We start from the raw sequence: 23,095 nt of genomic DNA on the forward strand, positions 1-23,095 counted from the left end.
CATGATTGGGGTCACTCTCAATAATAAATTAGGTGCTTAGGTGACACATATTAGCCTAGAAAGATGGAGGAAAATGATGGGTGAGAGGTATGGGGTATGGGGCATATGAACATTTGGAACAACTGTAGTGAATTGATTGGTACCCTTCCTATCAAACCAGGCATGATTTTGATCCTAAGAAAAAGCAGTTTCCTTGATCGCCCGATTGTAATTTTCAGACCCAGAGTTGATAAAATCATGATTGGTAGATAAGTATCCCCATCCTAAACCATAGGTTAGGTGCTTTTAATAATCTTCGTCTTATTTCATTTATTCTTCTCCATGTCCTCATATCAGGGAGATCATATAGTTGTCTTTCTCCGATTGACTTATTTCACTAAGCATGATACGCTCTAGTTCCATCCACGTCGTCGCAAATGGCAAGATTTCATTTCTTTTGATGGCTGCATAGTATTCCATTGAAACAAGATGGGATTGGGAGGGAGACAAACCATAAATGACTCTTAATCTCACAAAACAAACTGGGGGTTGCTGGGGGGAGGTGGGATTGGGAGAGGGGGAGCGGGCTATGGACATTGGGGAGGGGAGGCGAACCATAAGAGACTATGGACTCTGAAAAAACAACCTGAGGGTTTTGAAGGGTCAGGGGTGGGAGGTTGGGGCAACCTGAGGGTTTTGAAGGGTCAGGGGTGGGAGGTTGGGGGAACAGGTGGTGGGTAATGGGGAGGGCACGTTTTGCATGGAGCACTGGGTGTTGTGCAAAAAGAATGAATACTGTTACGCTGAAAAAATAAATAAAATGGAAAAAAAATAATCAGTCTTTTTTTTTTCAAATAGAAATTAAGAATTATTTAAAGTAACTTTTGGTCTTGGTATTATTTAAAGTAACTTTTAAAAAAATTACAAAATTTAATTATTGAGAATTAGTGTTGCCATTGGAGTGTATCTGTCGTCAAGGTGAAGAGAAATTACTTTGCAATAATGGTGACTAAGTAGAAGACCTCACGGTTCGTAAACTATTAGTGTGTTGGTAAATTGTTCATATTTCAGATATGTGATAAATCAGGCTTAGTATGACATTAACAATGGGTGGTAAAGAGAGAGACTAACAATGTGAGTGCTTGTCAATTTACTTCGTTTTTGTACTTCAGTGCTTACTGATATGTCTTGGTTGTTTTTGAAAGGTATAAATTGGTTTACCTTTGCTTTCACATATATCTTTTAATATTTTTTACAAAATAACTTTAAAAAATGTCTTTTACTTGAAATGGCTGAGGACTTTAGTTAAATTTCTTCTTAAAAATGGATATCTGTGGGATGCCTGCGTGGTTCAGTCAATTAAACATAGGACTTTTGATTTCAGGTTAGGCCTTGATCTCAGGGTTGTGAGTTCAAGTTGCACATTGGGGGATATATAAATGAATGAATCAATAAATAGATATAAGATCAGGGGCTATAGGGGCGTCTGGGTGGCTCAGAAGGTTAAGCCTCTGCCTTCGGCTCAGGTCATGATCTCAGGGTCTTGGGATCGAGCCCTGCATCGGGCTCTCTGCCTTAGCAGGGAGCCTGCTTCCTCCTCTCTCTCTCTGCCTGCCTCTCTGCCTACTTGTGATCTCTGTCAAATAAATAAATAAAATCTTAAAAAAAAAAAAGATCAGGGGCTATATTTAATTATAGTCTTCCTTGTGTAAATAACTATGGAATATTTATGCATTTGGATATTGTTTCAGGGCCAGAAATGTTGTCCTTGCTCAAGTTAGGACATCTCACACAAAATTCACCAAACTTTCCCAATGTACAGTCAGTTTCTCAGGATGGATGCAGATGAGAACTTCAGCTTGTTCCCAGTCTTCTTGTACCTCCGACACACACTGGAGAGAGCTGTAGAACATGCTATAGAGAGATGTAGAACATGTAGAACATGTAGAAGATGCTCTAGAGAGCATCTAGAACATGCTATTGAAACTGAAACTTGTCATGTTAGACTCTAACAAGTACAACTAATGAAAAAAAGATTAGTAATAGAGAAAAAATTTTCAAATATTCTAAAGTATTAATTCACTTGAAATGTTAGAAGTACTATCTGTATTAATACTAGAATGGACTACTGTGCAAAATATTTCCTTCTGGTAGATGCTAAAATTTTATTTATAAGAATGCCTTAGTGATAACAGTTTGAATGGGAAAAGATGCATATTGACAATTACTTATACTAGGCATCAGATGTCTGTTGTATGCTTATAGTACTAAAAGTGGTTTATTCCTGGCTTATATGGAATTATGAGAGCAGCTTTATTGATTCTTTTTACTCAGTTTTTGTCTTTATAGGCACTGACTTTTTGTAGACACATATATGCCTTGGGATTCCCTTTTGCCATTGTCCTGTCAGACTGGCAAAAGAAGTTTTAGGTAGATATGGTTTTGTACAGAACAGGTTTCTATGACTAACGTTCCCTCTTGGGTGCTATAAAAATAACGGGCTCTTACAGTCTAAGCCCAAAAGAAAACGGGTAGAAATTCTATAGTATATCCTACTTCCTTCTTTGCTTATTGATTTTTGGGATCATGTGTTGACTGGAGGCAGAAGTTTGTGGTCTCTTAAAGTCATGATTTGGAGAACAACTGAAATACAGATAAAAGGACAGAGGCTAAAGAAGCAATGTAATAGAATAATGTAAAGTAGTAGGAGGAAGCATTGTGGTCCAAACGGAGCACTGGGGAGTAGGAAATGACAGTATGGCTGTTTGTGAGGTAAAACCAGGTAGCAATGCCTGGCAAGTGCTGATCTCTGTGCCACCAATGCCCAGGAAAGATGTCTGGAACCATCAAACGCTGCTTGTTTACTTCACCTCTCCTCCCCTCACCTCCTTTTTTAACTGCCTCATTATTTTCCGCATGTTCATTCTTCCTCTCATCCATGACCTTTCTTTATCCTATTCCCTCCTATTTCATTAGAGATCTCAATCTGCCAGTCATCTTCCCTTTTCTAATGGCATTTCTTTTCCTATCCACTGATTATTAACTTGACCTATAAACTTGCTCTCAGTATTGCTATATTATTTCTGTCTCTTCTATCCCATCATGGTGTTGCTATATTATTTCCATTTCCTTACAGCCAGTTTTCTAGAAGAATGTTACAATGTTGGAGACTCAGAATTTTATAGCTGATAATATCCTTTCTGAAAAATGAACCAAGCATCGTAACTGAAATTTGTTTATTTGTTTTTGTTGGCAGAGTTAAAATTTCTTTCACATTTCATTCACTTCACATTTAACCATAATTAAATTGATATAAAATGAAATTGTACATTAACCTTCCCATTACATGAGAGTCAAATGGATCATCGCTTACCAGAAATGTAAAGAGCAGCATCGATCAAACAATTGGATGACTCTTTACTGGCTATCTGATGTTGGATTCCCTAGAAGCAGATACTAACATAAGGATTTACTTGAAAAGAATTTATAAAAGAGAGAAATCAGTTAGAGAGTGATGAACAGGAAAGGACAGGGCAGGGAAGGGGAAGAAGAACTGTGATTTTTGGCAAAGTATCTCAGTTTAAACCTTCATGAGAGCTCTTTAGTATGCATTTTGCCTCTGTTCATAGCTGGGGAGGTGAGGGAAGAACACTTATAGGTGCTGCTTTTTGGAAGCAAAATCACACTGAAGCATGGAAGGCAAATATGTATTGTAGTGTGCACAGGTCTTCTTGAAGAATTTTGCAAAACTGTGAGATGGAAAGAAATTTCCTTTCTTTTCTACCCCGCCACTCTACTCCACTATTCTCCATTCCATTTTTAATTTTTAAATTTTGCTTATTTACTTATTTGGGGTTTTTTTGGGCTATAAACAACTTCACTGACTAGAGAAGGAAGGAACATTTTAATAGCGCTCTTGGATAGTTGTGGACATTCTTTTTTTGTACTACATTAAAAATAATCAATTGGCATGTTTATAAAGATTAAGTACAGGTGGAATCTGAAACCATGTTGATGAATGTTTTGTTGTTTTAAACCCACTGATCTGTCTTTCACTTTGAATCAATATTTAACCCATGTGTAATATTTTAAATCATGCATGGTCATTTGGAAAATACTGATTCACTAAGTTTTGAAGATCCTCCAAATGTTGATGCATTTCATTACATAGCATAAACAAATCCCATTTCTTGAAATCACCACTGATCTCATCAGAGAAAATTTTAATGAGAACCTGTTTTTTGCTTACATAGGCCATTATAAGACTTTCAAACTTCTAATTTTTTTTTTTTAAAGATTTTATTTATTTATTTGACAGACAGAGGTCACAAGTAGGCAGAGAGGCAGGCAGAGAGAGAGGAGGAAGCAGGCTCCCTGCAGAGCAGAGAGCCCGATGCGGGGCTCGATCCCAGGACCCTGAGATCATGACCTGAGCCGAAGGCAGCGGCTTAATCCACTGAGCCACCCAGGCGCCCCTCAAACTTCTAATTTTTGCTTGAAAACTTCAATGTTGTCATTGGCAAGGAATACTGTCAGTGAATACAGAGTCACTCATTTTAGCAAAAATGGCCACCCAAAGCCCAAGTTTGAATTGCACTTGGTCTGTCAGTTGTCCCTCCAAGTAAAAAGGATGTTGCATGAAAAAAATGGCTGGTTCAGCTTGCAACTAAAACAACCATGCAGGTACTACTCCTTAAAACAACCCTTGTAGTTTATATGGGGCAAGTGCTTTCTGTGTATTTGCCCTTTTACTACACAGAATAAAACAATGACTTGAACTCAAGAGTTAAGATATGACAGAATCAAGATTTTTTAAAACTGCTTTATCAATGACATTCTTGAGTTAAATTGGTTGTGTTTGTTGCTTTGTTTTAATGTATGTGCGTGGCAGTAAGAGTACAATGATGACTAATACAGTTTGGTGCTATGGCTCTGATTTATGCTCAAGCAATAACAATTCTCCCGTCAGTGGTTTCGTACCATCTGTGCAAATATCTGTACAGCAAGAAAGCCGATGAACATCTTAGTGTTATTACGAAAATAATTTTGTCCTCACAGATTCCTGAGAGTTTCTCAGGGATCCTAGGAGTCCATGAGTTCACTTGAAGAGCCACTGATTTAAGGAAAGCAACAACTCTTAACATTCTTCATCTTGTAACCTCCTTCATCTAGGGTCTACTGTAATTTTTGCTTGCAAATTGCAATTGCGATTTATTTTAGTCCTTGAGCAATTTTGGGGGAAAAAAAAAGTGCTTCAGATACCTTTCTTCAACTTCCTTGAATAATCCTACTTTGAACAGAGTTCCTTCCTAAACTATCATTAACAGTTGTTTATGTTCTCATGGAAGTTTTCCTTCAACAGATATACTTGCTCATGTACAAACCCCAGCTTGTTGAGGTTTCCAACTTAACTACTCTTATCTCTTTGTTTCTGAGAATTTTACGGTATTCATTTTACAAGTATTTTTTTTTTTTAGTTCTCAAAGAATCAGAATAGTGGCAATCACACTTTGTGGTTTTTGAATGGTTTACCATGGACAGAGTACCTTCCGCATGCATCATCTCTTTCCTGCTCCCGTCAATCTTGTGAGGTTGGCAGGACATTTGTCATGTTCTCCACATGAGTAATCCCAGGTTGAGAGAGGGGATGTGGGTTGCCTAAGGCCACAAGGAGTGAGTGGTAGAACAGCACTAGATACCCTGTTTTCTGTGTCTCGCTTCTACCACTGTACAGCAGTATTGCTTTTCTTGTAACAATTTAGAAGGCATTTCATGCTGTTCTCCATGGTCTAGGCAGCACGGTTTTGTTATCATTTCCTATCACATGATGCCGGCATAGGCTGTTGACTTAGATAAAAATACTGTGCAACTGAAGGGATGGCAGCAACCCATAGGAGCTGCGGGCTCAGTGAGGGCCTGATACTGCTCAGAATTCTGCTGTAACCATGAAGGTTAATACCTTTTTAACCTTCGTAAATACCAGCCAGCCCCAGTACAAAATTTTCAGCTGTAAAGAGAACTGTGGAAAACAATTTAAATAAACCCTACAGCCAATGTGAGGCAAAACAATACAGAGAATGGAGATGTGCTGGGTAATTAAGCATGTTACACAGTAAAGTTGACTGACTAATCTATAATCATATGCTGGGATTAATAATACAAAAGGCTGAAGTACATGGTGAGAATTAATGAAAAAGGGTTTTGAAGAGTTTATAATGGCAGGGAGTGTTTGCATATTGTAAAAATTAATTAAACATTAGTTTATTATATTTCTTAGTGGTACTCCTTTTTGGCCAAGAGGGTTGAACTAAGCTTCCTGGAGTTTATTTTGTTTAATTAGAAATCAAAAAATTCTTTTATTTATTAGATGACATTTTTGAAACACTGCAAATGATAGAGCATAATAATAAATACCCATGTAGTCACCGTCTGTTTTTATCACATTTTAACACTCTGCTATGTTTGCTGCTTTTCTTAAATAAAATATTTTGTGACAACTGGGGTTCTCTATGCACCTCTCCTAAGACTGTGCTGCTTATTCCCTAGAGTTGTTCATTATTCTGAACTTACTGCTCAGTATTCAGAATGCTTGCTTTTCTGTTTGGTACATATATTGATAAATGTATGGCACTTTTTCATGTTTTAATACCTTTTGAAATTTGGTGACATTTTGCAAGATTTTTTTTTTTTCCTCAGCGTTGCCTTTAAGTTTTCTCACCTTCACATGTGTAGCTCTGACCTGGGTATCCAGTGCATGGTGTACATTAATGACAGCCCCACAGCGCATGCATACATTCTATTGATGGTAATAGAGATTGTTTCTTATAGCGAGAATTAGGAGAAATGTTGTAACAGACCTTATTAGATACACTTCCTTGGGCGCATGGAAGGTATGTACTGTAAGCATATCTCTTTTAACATATGTAACTACAAGTATAGGTCTGAAGTACATGCTTGTTCAGTTCTATTCATTACTGCCATTTTTTTTTAATTTGAAAAAAGTCTGCCTTTTCTTTTTATTTTGAAACAATTTTTAACTTAATGAAAGCTTGTAGTAATAGTACAACAACACTCACAAAGTATTTAGTCCAGATTTTTAAAATGTAACATTTTGTACAAATTTTAGTATTTTTGCCTGTTATTGTGTGTGTGTGTATAAACTATATTTTTCCCATCAGAACCATTTCAGAGTAGGTTGCATTGATCATGCCTCTTCACTTTTCAGTACTTCACCCTGTCTTTCCCAGGACCAAGAACATTCTGCCCAGTACCAACAGTATGGTTATCAAATTCAGGACATTTAACATAGATATAATACTTAAATCTAGGGGCACCTGGGTGGCTCAGTGGGTTAAAGCCTCTGCCTTCGGCTCAGGTCATGATCTCAGGGTCCTGGGATCGAGCCCCACATCGGGCTCTCTGCTCCGCGGGGAGCCTGCTTCCTCCTCTCTCTCTGCCTGCCTCTCTGCCTAGTTGTGATTTCTCTCTGTCAAATAAATAAAATAAAAAAAAATACTTAAATCTATAGTCCATATTGCAGTGTTGTTAACTGTCCCAGTGTCCTTACAGCAGGTTTTGTTTTGTTTGCCCAAAGTGGGATGACTTGGGATGACATGTTGTATTTAGCTGCCATGTCTCTTTAGACTTTTTTTTTTTTAAGATTTTATTTATTCATTTGACAGACAGAGATCACAAGTAGGCAGACAGGCAGGCAGAGAGAGAGAGAGTGGAGGAATCTGGCTTCTCACTGAGCAGAGAGCCCGATGTGGGGCTTGATCCCAGGACCCTGAGATCATGACCTGAGCTGAAAGCAGAGGCTTTAACCCCCTGAGCCACCCAGGTGCCCCGTAGACTTTTTTTTTTTTTTTTAAAGATTTTTTTTTTTTAAAGATTTTATTTATTTATTTGACAGAGAGAGATCACAAGTAGGCAGAGAGGCAAGCAGAGAGAGTGAGAGGGAAGCAGGCTCCCCGCCGAGCAGAGAGCCGGATGCGGGACTCGATCCCAGGACCCCGAGATCATGACCTGAGCCGAAGGCAGTGGCCTAAACCACTGAGCCACCCAGGCGCCCCGCGTAGACTTTTTTTTTAATCTGGAAGATTCTTCAGCCTTTCTTTGTCTTTTATGACATTGATATTTCTAATAAATCAAGGAAATTATTAACTGTTTCTCAATTTGTGTATCCAGTGTTTTCTCATGATTAGATTCAGATTGTATATTTTTTGGCTGAAATGAATGTTAGTGATGATGTGTTCTTCTCAAGGAATTGTTCCATATTGTTGACATTATTTTGATTATTTGGTTAAAGAGTCATTCAGTTTCTCTACTGTATTTGCTTTTATTTCTTTTGAAATTAACAGGTAATTTGTAGGGAAATACTTTGATATGTTGTAAATACCCTGTTTATAATCAAACCTTTCCCTCTTAGATTTTTTAAAAAGATTTTATTTATTTATTTGACAGACAGACAAGTAGGCAGAGAGGCAGGCAGAGAGACAGAGAGAGAGAGCGAGAAAGGAGAAAGCATGATCCCTGCTTAACAGAGAGCCCGATGTGGGGCTCTATCCCAGGACCCTGAGATCATGACTTGAGCCAAAGGCAGAGGCTTAACCCACTGAGCCACCCAGGCACCCCTACCTCCTTAGATTTAACATCTTTTGATGATCATTGCCTGAATCACTTTTTACTACTATAGTTGCAAATATGTGATTTTCTAACTTCATCATTCCTTTGTTCTTTCTACATTAAGTGACATCATTCTTTAGTAAAACCTGAAGAAATACTGTGAGGGTGAATTCACAGTCTAAAAATTAGATTCAGAATTTATTTTGTGAAAATTCTTTCCCTATTAGCATTTTATTGGCTTCTGAAAAACAAAGTTAAAATGATATTGCCATTGCCTAAATTAATCTAAAACTGCTCTAGGATCACTTACTTGTTTAAGATTTATACCTCATTTACTTCCATTAAGAATTTGAGGAAGCTTTTTCAAACTAAGCACAATAGGAACAGGACAAAGAAGGTAAAAAACACAATTAGGTTTCTGTGATACAGAACAGAAAATGTGGTGCTGTTTACTTACTGCAGTTGAACATTGATTTCAGATCATAGAAAATTGGCAACTAAGGCAAAAAAGACAACCATATTTAATTAGGTGTGATTTCACTGTTTCATAAGACAAGGCATCCTAGAAGAGCTTAATAAAAATGTCATCAGGAGGGCTAATTTTTGCATTGAGCTAACTCTGTTTATTGAAATTTATGCAGTGGCAAAAACAACAGCTCAAACCAGTGCAGGCTAAGTTTAGAATTTTTGTTTGAGATTTAGGATCCTAAGGTTTAGGAACCTATTGGTTCCAACTCCAGATATTGTGGTTCACTAGGTCCTGGGAAGGACCTGAAAATCAGAAATTTGAACATCACAGGTGCTCCTGACATCACACTTTGAGAAACAGTGCCTCAAATGAAAAACAAAGCAAAACAAAACAAACAAAAAAAAACCACTTATGACTTAGTGTAATTGGGTCAGTATTCCAGACTTCATAAAGAGACATTTAAAATTCTTTCTGTAGTCTGATATTTAAGGCATAGAAACTTAGAAATTTTGATATAAAAATAATTTGGGAGAGTAAATAGCTAAAAAGCTAAACTGAACCATTAGAACATACATCAACATTTGACTTAGTAAGTCGACAATGCAGTCTTTTCCACTCTACCTAATCCCCGTATTTCCTGAAGTATTTTCATAACTTCCTTAACCCCTTCTTTAGTTTTAGTGGCTCAACATAGATGAATTTTTAACATGTGTAGACTATTCTAAGTTATAGAAATATTTGTTATGTCAACTTTTAAGCACAGTCCTGTCTTTTTTCTTTTTTTTAATTGACAGAGAGAGATCACAAGTAGGCAGAGAGGCAGGCAGAGAGAGAGGCAGGGAAGCAGGCTCCCTTCCCCGCTGAGCAGAGACCCCGGGACCATGACCCGAGCCGAAGGCAGAGGCTTTAACCCACTGAGCCACCCCGGCACCCTCCCCCCTTTTTTTAAAACATTCATTATTTTGTATTTGAAAGGACAGGTCACTGAATTCTAAGATTTATTACTCTTTTGCAATAACTGGCTTTAGCCAGAGGCCCAAATTTCAGAACTGATCATAGGAAAGTAATTTCCATTGGTGTCATTTCTAACCAAGTGAGTGACTTCAACACACATAGCTCTGGCCTACAACTGGTCATCCTGAAATAATTAATAAGAAACAACAACTATTTTAGTAACTGATTGAATTCCAGCCTTACAGTTTATAAACTAGGTTAATTGGATATCTTTCAACAGTGGAGACTTTTACAACTCCTCTTGGGTTAGTGAAAATATTTTAGATCTAGCAGAATGTATAAGCCTTAGATATTTCTGTGATTTCTTTTAAGACTGTATAGGGGATATTTTATTTATGTTCTCTCTGACATTGCAATGGAGACTGATAAAACTTCTGAAAATATGCTGAAAGTTTACCCCTTTGTCTCATTAAATGTAGCAGAGGATATAATAGCACAGGTACATGTGTTCTTGATTTGTAGCTCTTTCAGGAGGAAGACATTTATTTTCATAAGAAATGTGACATTTATAAGGATTGAACAGCTTAAAAGGGTGTGCACAGAAATTGGAAGGACTTGTAAAACGTTGGTTTATCAGGGCTGGTTGATGCCTTGTGCAAGAAAACTTTAGGACAGGAGCAGAGACTTAGTTCCCAGCTTTGGAACTTCATTTATGTTTGAGTATTTATTTTTAAGACCATAGATGCCAGGCTAAACCAGTTTCGCATGGTGAAAGGTTGGCTAAGGGAAAACATTTTTATTATTGTGTTTATGATTCAAATTGTCTGTCTACCATACAGTCCTTTGAGTTTTACCACTTACTGAAGTACAGCAATTTCTTTAGCTCAGTATTTTGGAACGAAAAGTGAAGACAAACAGAAATACTGTTGCTTCTGAGCGCTCTAAGCACCCCACTCCCCTCAATACCCCAAAAGAGATATTGAATACCTTCAATTAATAGTAGAGAGCTACATATTCCAAAACAGCTCAATTTAATTTTATATCAAATGTGTGATTTCTAGAATATGTACGGGATGTTGAGAGTTATTTCCTCTCTAATAGTTTTTCTGCCTTGCATTAGAGTTTTATCCATAGTGAATATTTTGCAGCTTCCTGATTTTGAGGTAAAAGGTTTCCTATAATTACTATAATTTGCTTCTAGTCAGAATATAGCTCGCTTTGTTGTTGTTTACAAACAGAGAAAGTAAAGTGAAAAAAGTAAAACATTGAGTTACAACTCTCACTTTGATCAATGGTCATTGGTTAGCTGTCTGCCTAGCATTCACTTCTCTTTGCCTCTTTCCTCACGGCGCCCTTGTTTTCCTGATGGCAGCCACTTTGCTCTTCTGCAGCCCCAGTGCCTCCCAAGGAGCTGAGCCCAGTCCCAGCTTCAGCAATGGGTTTGATTTTCTAAGGCCAACCTCATCTTTTGGTATTTTTCAGAGTTTCATATGAAAAGGCTCAGGTGATGGATCAAAGCCCCTGATGTTAGGAGTTACACTGCTGGTGCTTTTTTGGAAAGGTCTTTCTTATTCTGACTAAGAGAAACCTTCCAGAACTGTCCTCCTTTCCCTCCTGCTGGACTTAACTGGCTGTATCTTCATACCAAAAGGAAAACCAGCTTTAGGACAAAGATTCACTGTGGATCATAGAGCAGAAAAAAAGAAATATTCTCGACCAGGAACATTGTAACTCTGTGTGTGTGTGTGTGTGTGTCTGTGCCTGTGTATGTGTGTGTCTGTGTGTCTGTGTGTCTGTGTGTGTGTGTGTGTAAGAGAGAGAGAGAGAGATAGAGAGATAATCAGTCAGTGGGGAATATCCTGGATAATAATAAAGTACATCTGCATTTATTTTTTTCCAGAAATTCACAAAGGGAAAATTAAAGCGTGCCACTTGGGTTTTTACTTTACATATTTGTATGAACTAAAAATCATCTGCATGCATTTAATAAAATGTCTTTTCTTCTATTCCCTTTCCCTTCAAAGATGCTTGTCTTTCTCACTGAAAAATTTCAAAATGCTTATGTGGTTGACTGGCTATAAAATCATAAAGCCTTCTGAAGTTGAAAGGCTTATTTGCCTAAAATGATGTTCTTTTGATGATATAGTTAGTTTTCTAATGTTGCATTTTTTTTAGTGCCTCATGTAGTAGAATTGGTCTTCTTATCTTTTGCCCAAAAGATGTTAGAATCTGAGAAACTATTTCCCTGCAAATTCCAATCCATTAGAAATTATATCACCCAAATTAAATTTCAAAGCAAATCTAAGATGAGGAATATACTTTGAACCACTCCCTCTTTTCCTAAGGAAGAAAGAAAATGAGATTTAGTTAGTCCTTCATGTGATTTCCTGTTCTTTTGCCTTGGTAGGCACCATTTTAAAACAATGCTCTTGAAAAGAGACGACTTCAAAGGATATCTGCTTGGGTCCTCATGAAAGGGATGTGAGATGGAAAAATTGGCAATGTGTGACTCCATGCTCTAATGACAGAAAAGATAATTACAGCGAGGTATCCAGAGTGATTTAGAGGTGAATTGGAATTTTATAAGAGAGAAGGAAGGTGCATTTGTGAAAAAGAGGGACAGTTGGAGGGAATGTTATTTTAGCCACATATTCTGACTATACATGACTTAAAGAGTATGAATTTCAAGAGGACAATAAAAAAGAAATTATAGTAATCAAGGTAGGAAATTATTAAGGGATAGGAGAACATTTCAGCTGAGAGGGAATGTGAAGATTAAGTATAAATTCTTGCAGTCTGGTTGACAAGTTGATGAGCACATTTACAGATGAGAAATGTAGAAGAAACAAAAGGATGACTTCAGCCATTTTTTTTTAAGAGCCAATGTTAGGTTTGTATTAGAAAGAATGAAAGTCGAATTTTAGCAGACATGTTTCTGAAAAAAAGGAGAAAAGTAATGTTTTGCCAAAGTTTTCTTGTGAGGTTTCCTTGAAGATTGACATACTTTTCTTTCACAGGTGCCCAGTGGTGGGTGGGCTGATGCTTTATCTCACCTTTCTTTGACTGTTACAGGGAATAAGAGGAGAATTCAGAGAGGAGAGCTGTGTATCATTTCAGAAGTTAGACTGAATGGATGCCTTCCTTATGTTTGCATGTTGTATGGAGTAAATTTGATCTTGTGATGTAAAAATGGCTATATTCAGAAACTAGAATAACTCCTAATTCGTAATTCCTGTTTGGGAGAAGTGACAATTACTCATTTCCTAGCCATATTAGCTGTACCCAAAGCTGGAAAAGCACTGGATTTTAGGTCTGAAGATTCAGATTTAAGTCCGGGTCTTCCATTTAGCAGCTTTTCGACTCTGAGCAAGACAATTACTTTGACAGGATATGGTCAGATGTATGCGTGGGAGGCTCTCCAGGAAATGAAATGGCTCATGTAGATGATCTAGAAAGTACCTACAATACTGAGGAAACAGTACTTGTGGTTTTTGGGGTTTTTTTTTGTTTTTTTTTTTTCTGATACACTTAAACGGTGTCTGCGTGTGGAGGCAACCATAGCACTTTGAACTAGTGGCTAACACTGAAGAGTGGTGGAGACTATGGCAAATCCATGGCTGTATGCCAGAACTAGAGCGTGTAGTTTTTTTCTCAGCACAGTGTGGTTATTGACATGTGGGACTGCAGGCCTAATTTTGCAAGAACTTGCAGTTTTTTTGTTTTGTTTTGTTTACGAGAAGACTGAAATTTGGATTTCTTAGGGACATTTTATTTATATACATATATATGGTGCAGAGAAAGAAAGAGAGAGAGATACGAAATTCATAAAAAAACAGTATTTCTACACAGTTGTGGGCTGAGCAAAACAAGCCTCTGGGCCAGAGGCCATCTATACTGCACTTTGGATTTTCTACTTTAATCTCTTTTTCTTAGATATGTATTGAGATCCTGATAAGCTAAACAGCATTGTACTAGACTCTTTTTAAATGTTGAACAATATTCCAGGAAATTTCTAATGTTCTGTATTTTGTTTAAGTAAGGTTTAAACTTTTACTTAAATTTGGAAAACAAAATCCTTGATTTGGTTGAAAATAAAAATGCTATTGAAGCACAGGAAGGATTGTAAAAGAAAGGATGATTGATTTCATTTCTTTATTTCTATTGACTTATTACCACAAACTTTGTTTTCAATGTTTCTTATAGAATTTTCTGAATAAGGAAGAAAAGATATCTTTAGAAAGTACTGTGAACACTAAAGGGTGAAAGATGGAGAATCTTTATTTTTTTATTTATTTTTTTAAAAGATTTATTTATTTATTTATTTGACAGACAGAGACAGGTAGGCAGAGAGGCAGGCAGAGAGAGAGGAGGAAGCAGACTCCCTGCTGAGCAGAGAGCCTGATGTGGGGCTTGATCCCAGGACCCTGGGATCAGGACCTGAGCTGAAGGCAGAGGCTTTAACCCACTGAGCCACCCAGGTGCCCTGGAGAATTTTTATTAAAAAAAAAAGTCTGCTCAAAGGATTTAAAGATTTTATTTATTTATTGGAGAGAGAGAGTGAGCAAATGAGAAGGAGGGAGAGAGCTCGAGCAGGCAGAGAGGGAGAAGCAGACTCTCTACTGAGTAGGGAGTCCAATATGGTGCTTGATCCCAGGATCCTGGGGATCATGACCTGAGTCAAAGGCAGACGTTTGACTAGGCCACCCAATCACCGCTCATTATTTCTATTTAATTGACTTCATTATTTGTGTGATTCAAGTCCTTCATACTTTTCTTGCTATTCTGTGGCCATAGAATTGCAAATGAAGAATAATTTAATTCTGGCTGTTTGATTATGTTTTGGTTTTAGGGAAAACTCTAGAAATGGAGGAAGCAGCCATTATTTGAATCAAATTACCCTTACAGATGATCGATTTGGGAAATGGGCCCTGTTCCAAAGATAGTCAAACTCTAGGTCACTGGCCCTGTGACTCAGCCTGACTGAAACATGGGAAGGGTTTTATTCCCATCAAGAGAAAGAGTTAATAATTGAACCAAAGCTGAAAGAATGCCACAAGGTAGCAGATGGCCATGAAACAGAAACTGTGGATAGAGGAGGAAGAAGATGAGACAGAGATGAAAACACGCAGGGTGAGGGGCGGGAGTGTTCACAAGGAAGCCAAGGCAAAATAAAGTTTCTACTCTGAGAAGGTGCACCAAGAACCTCTGAGTCATGTTAATGGCAGAGCACCAGACTGAGGATCCATGATCACCCAAGGCTGAGGCCACCAAGTGCCCTTCAACTCCTGATCTTTGCTTCATCTTCTATAAACTCTTTCTGGGATTCCTCCCTCACAGGGTGTTCCTTTGGCGCTAGTTTTTGTACACACTCCCCTTCCTTCTCCAGAGACTGCAGTTTCCCGGCTTCCCCTCCCCTCTCTGCTCCCTCCCACTTCCACTGTGGCCAGCTCTTAGTTAGCAAGTCTCTCTCAAGATTTCTTTTCCTCCAAGAAGCCTTTGCTGCTTCCCTCCTCCTTTTTCTCTTAAACCCTGGATCCCTTCTTAGAATAGGTTACATCTCAGTTTCTTTGCCCTTGCATCCTTCTGTGTTTACATCCTCTAAGTTTTGCCTTTCTCTGTCTCAGCTGACACAGCGTAGAGTCCTTTTTCTTTCACTTCGATTATAGGTGTAGCCCCTAAGTGACTTTTCTGTCATTCCCCCTTTCCAGAATTCCAAATTTTCATAAAGTAAAGGGAAAAGACCTGTCATTCTGCTGAAAAAATTATCATGGACTCTAATTCGTACACAATTAGGTTTAAAGTAATTAAGCCTATTATTGCAGACATTCCAAAAGGACAGTCTAGTTTCCTGTCCAATTCTTTTGGCCACTGCTCACCTGTGAGGATTTTCTGAGGGCACCACATTGTGCTGCTTGCTGTTCTTTTCTTCTCCTCAGCACCTCTGTTCACTCCATTCCCATCATCTGGATGTCCTCCTTTCCATGCCTGGACCCCATTTTTTTTTTTTTTTGTTTGTTTTTCTTAGCAGTCATTTAGAATCCTACTTCTTCCATTCTGCTATTATGTGCTTGTTTTTTGTATGTGGGTTTTGGGGTTTTTGTTGTTGTTTTTAACTCACACATACAGTCTCATGTGCAAAAGGAAATAGATCACAGTGATTTAGAGCCCTGGCCCTAGAACCAAAGTGTTTGAGATCCAACAGTTCTGTCTCTACTTCTTACTCTCTGGCCTCAGAGATCTTCCATTATTACTCTTCGCCTTCTGTTCTCCTCTGTAAAAAGGAAATAATTAGTGCCTATCTTATAGGGTTGTTGACTAGATTAAATGAATGCATACATTCATAGCCCCTAGGACACTGTCTGGCACATAGTAAGTGCTTAATGAGTAATGTTACTGTTACAGATGATCAAAGTGATGAATATTTCATTGGTAAACAAAAAGAAACAAAAAATAAACAAAAGGAGACCATCACTGACAACACAATTTAATTGAGTGAAGATTTAGTGATTTGGTAAATCAATTCTCTGCTTCATTTTGGGCTTGGGTATTAAGGCAATAAACATAGAACCATTTCTGATTTTGAATAGTTTCTTCTGGAACTTTAAGAGTTTCATTAAAGATGAAATGTAAGGGTGGCTACTTTTTCTTAACTGAATTTTTAAGCTCCTTAGAGTAAAGGTAGGGTCTGTAGTTATTTTTCCTCTTCAAGCTTTTGATGTCTTTCCTCTCTTATACCACTTCCATTAATGAGAATGCCTTTCAAATCATGGTTTAGCCTGTCTAGTTAATTGTGGTTTTTTTTTTAGGAATAACAGGCTGTTTTATAATAATTGACTAAATGACTAGATTAAAAAGGAAGATGAGAACAAGTTGAAGAAGTCATTTCAGTTTCAAAATGAGACTTCCAGTTGACCCTTGAGAAATGTGCTGTGTGGAATGGGTTTGCCTAGACAGAAGCACAGGTCAGTCTTAGTTTCTGTAGTTAAGTATTAAAGGTGTGCCTATGGTGAGGCAAAGACTATCTCTAATTACATTTAATTTTTAAATGAATTTGGAATATGAGAGTACCCTGAGGCAGAGGCAATGGTATCATAGCAGATGCCAGATTTCTTTTTTCTTCTCCAGTGAAGCTAATGTCAGGCTCCCCCATCACCTCTCCTCACCTCCCTTTTGTGCAGCCCTCAACCTCTAGAGCCGCTGTGCTCAGCAGCTGGGTGGCATTTGCACTGCACAGACCACTTTATTCTGTGCTGGGCGTCATAACACATTTGTGTATCTAGAGGTTTGGGATTCCAAATGACATAAATCTCAATCCAGTTATCTTAACATTTCAAGGGATGGATTAGGAAATTTGGAGGGTAGTTTATTGACTCATGATTCAGGAACTCTGAGGGTGAAACCGACCTCAGGAACTCCATGTATTCAAATGCTGTTGTCACATTTGAATACATGTCCCTCTTCTTCCCCATTGTCCTTCCTTTTCAGCTGTGCTTCTCTGTATTTATTATTTTCCCTGTGTGAGGTAAATTTTAGGAGGGATGCATGGTAGCCGGTATCTTCAAATACACTTAGTCTTACCTCAGTTCCCCAGAAAGAAGACTGTTTGTTTTGCTCAGTGAGCATTTATAAAATCTAAGGGAACAATATGAATTGCCTCATTATAATCTTGTGGGATGTTAGAGAGAGAGAGAGAGAGATGGAGACATACAGTTAGAGTGAGGGGATGGGAAAGAGAGAGATGTGGTTCAGTACATCAAGGAAAAGGCTGGGAATATGGACGGTTCAGGTGATTTAATGATTAGCCAGTTTCCTTCATATAAAAAGACAAGAGCAATACTAAGCATGGTTTCAGTCTTCTAATGTGGATTTTGGAACTTCTAACCTCTCTTTGCACAATCTTCCCCATTGTTATGTCTCCTGCCAGGTGACAGGGCCTTTCCACTGCTGTCTTAGTATAAGACTGCCGACATGTTTGCACTCTGGGCTTTTCTTTTCTGCTTCAGAACTATCTGGTTTTCTCATCCCTCTCAACAATCTACTTGAGGCAAATTCTGCCAAAAAAAAAAAAAAAGGAGGAGGAAGAAGAAGAAGAAACCTTCCATAAATGGCGTGAGTTTGAGGGCGCCTGGGTGGCTCAGTGGGTTAAAGCCTCTGCCTTCACCTCAGGTCGTGGTCCCAGGGTCCTGGGATCAAGTCCCGCATCAGGCTCTCTGTTCAGCGGTGAGCCTGCTACCTCCTCTCTCTGCCTGCCTCTCTGCCTACTTGTGATCTCTGTCTGTCAAATAAATAAATAAAATCTTAAAAAAAAAAAAAAAGGGCGTGAGTTTGTAAAATGTAGAATGCTGTGTTCCATAGCAGATTGGTTTTCCCACTGTCACCGTATTGGCTCATGACTGCTCCTGCATGACAGTTGTAGCCCTTTTAGAGAAAACTGGACCACGGACAACTTAGTCCAGGGATGCTATGATGTTGTTAGTGGTTGCAATTTAGAATGTGTCCTCTTGATAAATCATTCTCAGTATCTCACAAAGGCTGCTTCCCCTCTGTTCACTTTCGCTAAGTTCCAACCCTTTCTCAGCAGAGTGTCTCTTTAATTGTCTAAAACCAACCAAGTATTTTGATATAAAATCCTCCAAAATGTTTCCAAACATTTACCGAGGCCTTTTAGCATATTCCTTTTACCTTCTATGATCTTGCTTAAGAAATGATTTTTCCCTCACTCCAGCATCTCCCATTGCTTCCTTTCCTCTGGCTAAGTAAGGCATTATGCAGAGTTCCCCCACCCTTCTTTTTTTTTTTTTTAATTTATTTTTTAATTTCTTTTCAGCGTTCCAGAATTCATTGTTTATGCACCACAGCTAGTGCTCCATGCAATATGTGCCCTCCACAATACCCACCACCAGGCTCACCCAACTTCCCACCCCTCTCCCCTCCAAAACCCTCAGTTAGTTCCACAGAGTCCACAGTCCCCCACCTTTCTTATAATCCCTCCCCAGCCCCCTATATCTCAACATTGCCATTCGCTCTCAGAGATTTCAAAGGGGAGGAAAGCCGGTGTGGAAGGTATTCCCTCTTGCCCAGGTCCATTTGCCTCTTCCTTACTGTTTTTCATCCATGAACTCTCTGTGATGTTTGCATTATTGACCAGCACTTTCTTCTTAAATTCCTTTTCTTTGACTTTAGATTCTCTGGGTCTATTTCCTTCCTCTCCTTTGTTGCCTTGGTTGCTCATTTTTCTACTTAGACTCCTTTTTGAACTCCTTGTGCATTCAAACTCCTAGGTTCTCTTCCAGACTTCTTTGGTCTCTGTTTTCTCCTTTTTGATCTTATACCCATTAAAAAAAATAGATCCTATACTAACAGCCTACTAAATATTGTTATAAACAATGGATTTGGGAATACTGAAAAAATTAAACAAAATTAAAAAAACAATATTGCTAAATCTATATTTTTCATCCTTAGTGTTCCTTTTGAGTTCTTCCTTATTTTTAACTGCCGTTATCTAGTATTTTCTTATTTTTAACTGTCTGTTAGCTTCCAGCTCATTGATACCTCACCAAACCTCATCTGCTTTATTTTAATTAATGTGTAGACCTCCCAGACACAGAACAATACCATAGTCCTTCTCTTCCCTTTTATATTCATTCATTTTCCTTCTCATTCCTTTTGTATTCATTTATTTTCCCAGTTATGTCAATTCTGAAATGTGTCCCAAATTGATTTAAATTTAAAATATGATAGTAAATGTTAATATTTTAAACACAAAAAATTATACATGGAGCACACCATGTAAACCATGTGTTTGTGTGTATAAATGTGAGTGTGTGTGTGTGTAGTAACAAAATGAAAACCCACAAACCTGTTATCTAGTCCAAGAATCAGACCATTGTGTTTTCCAAATTTATTTATTCCTTTGTATTCTATTGCAGTTTAAGCTTTGTGTTTCAATAATCATTTCTCCCCTTGTTTCATACTATGCTTTAAAACTATACTACATTTTTCTGCCAAGGTTCTGATCATATGCCCTTGATCAAAAGACTTCTCAGGTTCCCCATTACTTTCAGAATAAAATAGACTGAGCCTAATATTCATGCCCTTTTGATCTGTTCTAACCTATGATCCCAGCTATGAAATACACCTATTCCCACTGAATCATTCCATACTTTGAACACAAAGTGATTCCTGCCTTCCTTCCTTCTTTCATTTCTTTTCCTGAATAAGTCATTACTCCTTCTTTCCACACTTTTGTTCCTATAGTTGCACCCTGAAAAATTCCTTGGGATGTTTTTACCTTATTTCCTTTGGTTAAAATCCAATTCATGCTTTAGGGCCTATCTGGAATGCTTTCATATCTGTGCAGAGCAATCATGTGTGGTTTCTTTCCTCTAAACCTTTGTAGCACCCTCTCTGTTATTGCCTTGAAATACCTATAACTTTCTTGTATTTCTTCATATCCTTCTCTGATGACACAAAGTCTTATATATAGATTAAATTAATAAATATTTCTTAAGTGAATTTGTGGATGGAACAACTGAACTGATATATATTTACAAGATTTGATACACACACACACACACACACACACATATATATAGAGAGAGAGAGAGGGAGAGAGAGAGAGAGAGAGAGAGAGAGATAGGTAACTTCCGCTTATCTTAAAATTCTTCCTCTACCTGGGCGCCTGGGTGGTTCAGTGGGTTAAGCCACTGCCTTCAGTTCAGGTCATGATCCCAGGGTCCTGGGATCGAGCCCCACATCGGGCTTTCTGCTCAGCAGGGAGCCTGCTTCCTCCTCTCTCTCTGCCTGCCTCTCTGCCTACTTGTGATCTCTGTCTGTCAAATAAATAAATAAAATCTTTAAAAAAAAATTCTTCCTCTACTTCCTTTTCTCTTTCTATCCAGGTAAGACTGAAGGCCCTATCCATATCTATATTGTTGGGGGAACATACCACAAAATTCTCAAGTTCTAGTCTTATTTTCCATTTTGACTAATACTTTAGTTCTCTCAGAAGAAGATTGCTTTTTGTTATTTTGAAGATTTCTTTGTTGAGATTCTCACTTCAAAACTCATGCTACTATCATGGTACAAGGACATGTTTTCTTTGAGACCTTCCCCTAAAGGCAGTATTATGATTGAAGATATAAGTATAGGTGTATGCAATATTTCTTGTGTTTTAACCAGCTGGTGAAACTAGAGAATGAGATAAACTTAAAAATGTGTGCTACTTATAAATATATCCAGCACAAAGAGAGAGAAATGCTTCCTGCTTATGGCAGTGAGAAGACACCTTAATTGTTTTTTTGTTGTTTTTTTTTAAAAGATTTTATTTATTTACTTGACAGAGAGATGACAAGTAGGCAGAGAGGCAGGCAGAGAGAGAGGAGGAAGCAGGCTCCCTGCTGAGCAGAGAGCCCGATGCGGGGCTCGATCCTGTAACCCCGGGATCATGACCTGAGCTGAAGGCAGAGGCTTTAACCCACTGAGCCACCCTGGCACCCCGACACCTTAATTGTTTTATAAAATAAGTTTACAGATAGTAGTTAGAGTTTTCTAAGCACCTATCTTCATGGTTGAAGAGACTTCTACCTAGAAATATCAGAGAAAATTGTATGAGTTTTGTAAGGTGTTCTGGTTTTCAGTTACGATGTGAAAGAAACGCTGCTTGGAAATTTCAAACTGATGAGTAAAGTAGAGACAGTCCTAAATCACATTGAAAGACTATTCTTTTCTTTAAAAAAGAACTTGATAATTTTTAAGACAAATGTGCCAACTAAATTTGTAGTAATCTTTGTCAGGGTTCTCTTCTTATGGAAATGCCAATGCTGAGATAATTTTAGTTAAGATGAGGCAGGGAGTCAAGAACAAGACAAGAGACAAGAACCAAGTCTCGACCCAAAGGACTTACTTAGGAGAGAGGAAAAGCAGAAGGCATTGATCATTTACTCTTGGGAAGAAATACCTTGCTTGGAATCTGAAAGGACAGAATGAACACTTGGCCACCTTTCACAGGTTGAAAGACCGCTGATAGGAAGGGAGGATGGGGTATAGAGACCAAGGACACCCAGATTGTTTTTCTTTACCTGATCCAAATCCTCAAGTCTATCTCTACATGTCCTACCTACCTGTTTCTGGACAGATTCATGATGTCATATTTGTGCATGCTATAAAGATCAATGAAGAAAAGTTACTTTATAGTTCAAATACTTTTCTATATTGTTGCTAGAGTAATCAGGTAGATACATTCTTTAGAGACTCATTTAATACAATTATGTCTTCTAAAAAGTCATTTGCTCTTAAAGGCTGATTGAACCGTACTTTGTGTTATTATAGGAAGGCATCTTTTTCTGATAAAAGTGGTAATTATTTATCTAGCTGAGCAATCTTGTTGATTGAATATAGCTAAATGTTTGGCAGTTAGGCTAAGAAATAACTTTAGGCTTTATTGGTATGTGAATAAATTAAAGATGAACATTAGTGTTACCACTTTTCTTGGCTGAAACTACATGTTAAGCTTTGAGTTTAAAAATAATTAGTGATTTCTTACTTTCTGGAAATTAAAATTTTTGAAGAAATAAATCATGCTCCTTAGGTTCTCATTACTGTATTTTCATAAACAATATTAATTTTAAATGATACATATGGAACCAGCACCCATGGTAGTTAGGTAGTGAGTGTTTAAAACCATTTGTGCATAAGCTTCCTCAAAGGATAATTAGATGATTATAATGGTACTTGCTTTGAGATAGCTAATTAAAAAAATCTATTGCTCCCAAGTCTAATTATTTGAGTAATGATAACATATTAGCAGCCTTGAAACTTCAGTTATAGCCAACCCCACTGAAGAAAAGAAAAATAAATCCATTAGCATTTTCTACAAAGACCCAAAGAATGGCACCAGACCAATCTTTGCATTTCCTACTCTGTACTCTACGCCCAGCCTTCCGTACGTGTGGGTACTCTGAACCACCTCCATAAGTATCATTCATCTGATTTCACTCTATTTGTTTTCATTTATTTTATAACTCTTCTTTGGCACCAGGGAGATAATTTTCTCACTCTTCTCTACCC

At 37.9% G+C, this 23,095-nt stretch overlaps 1 protein-coding gene across 1 annotated transcript in view; it reads left to right on the plus strand.

Annotated features, from left to right (window-relative positions):
* Positions 1-23,095, plus strand: part of IMMP2L (inner mitochondrial membrane peptidase subunit 2) — an 869,268-nt gene that overhangs the window by 305,149 nt on the left and 541,024 nt on the right. The gene's annotated exons all lie outside the window — the stretch shown is intronic.

Source organism: Meles meles, chromosome 10 (genome assembly GCF_922984935.1).
Source record: "Meles meles chromosome 10, mMelMel3.1 paternal haplotype, whole genome shotgun sequence".
NCBI lineage: Eukaryota > Metazoa > Chordata > Mammalia > Carnivora > Mustelidae > Meles > Meles meles.